This window comes from Crocuta crocuta, unplaced genomic scaffold (assembly GCF_008692635.1).
Source record: "Crocuta crocuta isolate KB4526 unplaced genomic scaffold, BGI_CrCroc_1.0 scaffold35, whole genome shotgun sequence".
NCBI lineage: Eukaryota > Metazoa > Chordata > Mammalia > Carnivora > Hyaenidae > Crocuta > Crocuta crocuta.
The window spans coordinates 8,181,988-8,185,169 of NW_027530625.1; positions in this window are offsets into that span (position 1 = coordinate 8,181,988).

Genomic DNA, 3,182 nt, shown 5'->3' on the forward strand with positions numbered 1-3,182 from the left:
GTACTTGACCCACTGATGTCGATGTTCATCTGTGTAATAGCAGGTGTCAGTGATGCATTCGTCTTCAAGGCCGGATACCGTTCCGCTGTACAGACCGAACACACTTTGTTTACCTATCACCCGTTGATAGACAGTTGGTTTGCTTCCACTTTTCGGCGGTTGTGAGTCACGCTGCTGTGAACGTGGGTGTGCGCCTCGCATTCTCTTGATCGCGCTCCACTCAGATGTGTTCTCAAACCCGTCACTTGTCTCTTCCCCCCTCTGGGCCTCTGCACACACCTGTCTATCCCTGGTGCCCTGTCTCCCCTCTGCTGACTCCTATGCACGCTGCGGGGCTCAGCCTCATGCCACTTCCTCCAGGAAGCCCCCCTGCTGTGCTCCGACAGGCTGGTGAGCCCCTTCCTGGTGGGCTCCTGTAGCGCCCAGCATCTCCAGGAAAGCCCTTCTACACGTAGTTGTTGTTACTCATACATCTGTCTCCGCTGATGGGGATGTGGCTGTCACTGCCGTGACTACCGTGGAATCCTCAGAGCCCCGCCCAGGACTGTGCACGTGGTAGGTGCTTCTAAACTGTTTACTGAGTGAATGCATGACCATCATCTCTTCGACCTCTGGGCCTCAGTGGCAGCCTTGTGGATTTTCTGGCCTGGGAACAATCACCAGACTGCAGGCTAGACTGGAGTCCCTCTGGGGGAGGGGAGCGGCCACCTCCTGTTAATATTCCCAGTGGTGAAAGGGCCCTTGGGAGCCTTGGTGATTAAAAATGCAGTATGAAAATGGGAGCAAAGCTGCCATTAAAAATGATTAATTAGAGTCCTGCTCATTATTCTATTTGGAATGATGCTATTAATATTAATGACCCTTAAAAATACTTCACGTACAGGCACTTACTCTCTATTTCTGCGCTTCCCGCAGTGTGGTCCCATCCCTTACCCAAGCCCTCCAGAGCTCGGACTCTTCCCAGAATTGTCCCCTCTGGAGGGCACGAGGCTGGACTTTCTGCTACCCACTTAATCAGGGGCGATCACCATCGTTGTCCTGCCCGTCCCCCCCCCCGCCCCCCACAGCCACATGTACTGGGCAGCTCAGAAAGGGCTCCACTTCCCCACTGCAGCCAGAAAGCAGGGAATGTGTGCCCTTTCCTAGTTTTATTTTGTAGCTCAACGGGCATGGTCGTTTCTGGGAAGCGGAGGACAATACCTGACCCTGGGGGCAGGGCGAGGCTCTCTCTAATAAGATGGCAGCAGAGATGACAGGGGAAGGAAAGGGCCGCCTCATTAGGGAAACTGCAAGTCACTCCCGGGAGCGCACCGTGAACCGCCACGGGGCAGCCTCCCTGGGAACCTGCAGCTCAGGCGGGTGAAAAGCTCCAATTAAAAATATTAACCCCGCCGCCAGGGCTTGGGATGCAGGGCTTGGTCCCGGCAGCAGCGGCAGCTCTGTTCTCTGAAGATCTGGGGGGACCTCCACCTTCCTTCCTGGGGGAGGAAATGGCAAGAACTTGCTCTTGCTTGTTTCGCCTGTCCTGTTGGGGTAAACATGATTCCTTTGCACCCTGTGACCGTTTCTTGCCTTTGTCTGACACTTAGGGTCTCCTACCTCCCAGACCAAAGGTGACGGCGTGCACCTGCCCGAAAACTCCTGTGGGCCGGGCGGGGGGGCATCACCCCCGAGCGCCCCATTCGGAGCCTGAGCACAGATGCGCTTTCGCGATACTCAGTGAATGATCATGATAACATTGACATTGGGTCACTTGTCCCCAAGGCGGAGGGGCAGAGAACAGTTAAACATCCATACTTGTCTTAGGAGTGGGCTTCTTGAGCTTACATTTCACAGTAAATGTATTTATGGCAGGAGCTTAGCAGAAAATTTCTTCTCTGGGTCCAAGATGTGTTAATCACCTTTCTTCCCTTTATTTATTTATTTTTTTAATATTTTTATTTATTTCTAGGAGAGAGGGAGAGAGACAGCGTGAGCAGGGGAGGGTCAGAGAGAGAGGGAGTCACAGACTGAAACAGGCTCCAGGCTCTGAGCTGGCAGTCAGCACAGAGCCCGACGCGGGGCTCGAACCCACGAACCGCGAGATCATGACCTAAGGGAAAGTCGGACGCTTAACTGACTAAGCCACCCAGGCGCCCCTCACCTTTCTTTCCTTTAAATGCAGGTGACATTCATTGGGCACCAGTCATGCACCTGGGCCTGTTCCGACGGCTTTAACCCTCACGCACAGGTGAGTGCAGCCTGACTCCGTGGCTAGTTGAGCACTTAATCAGTACATCCCAAAGAACAGACAATGTGCACTGCTACCCTACATCACCTCTGCGTTCACACATGTGTGAACACACACACACACACACGCACAGAGCTTCAGGCCATAGTTATTAACTGGCTAATACAAAAAGGGCTTACAAAGGATCAAATAGTAAAAGAATCCCTCACTTTACCCAAAGGCCACCTTTCTCACCTTGTGACCTTGATCAGGAAACTGAGGCTCAGAGAGGTTAAGTAAGTTCCTGAGGTCACAGAGCTAGAAACTGGCAGACCACAGGATCTGATGTGTGTTGACATGCAAATTTATTCCGAACCTGGGCTAACAGGATCTCTTGCTGACTTGCTGTCACGTGACCTGCTCGCAGCCCTTCCCTGGACGCAAGCTGGTGCTTCCTTACACCTCCTTGTCCAGGCAGCCACCGCAGCCTATGGCAGCCAGCGTTCGTGGGCACAGCCCCACACGCTCCCTGCCTCGTCACATGGCTGCAACGTCTCTAGCCGAATCAGGCTGGTCTTCCCCAGCTCCCTAGATCTGCCTTCAGTCAAAGTCCTCTTTAATTAAACAGCAGCCCTCCCTGGAAAGCAATTGAATTATCTAATTATGCGCTCCTAACCTGATTGCAGTGGTTAATGCAGGGACTTGGCGACTTAGGTGTTGATGGGGCTCAAAGGGAGCTGGAGCTCATCGCTGGTGACCAGCAGTGACGAATGTGACCCCCCCACGCCCACTTCCCTCCCCCACCCCGTCCACCCTGTTTCCAGGGGTCAGTGCATGGCAGAGCAGACACTGTCCGAAATAGCGACCAGTCCAAAACCCAAGGCTGTGCCTGAGGGGAGCCTCGGCTACCACTGAACTCTCCTGAGTGGCGGCTTCTCCACTTGTCAGTGGCTGTGAAGGATGAGAGGGGTGG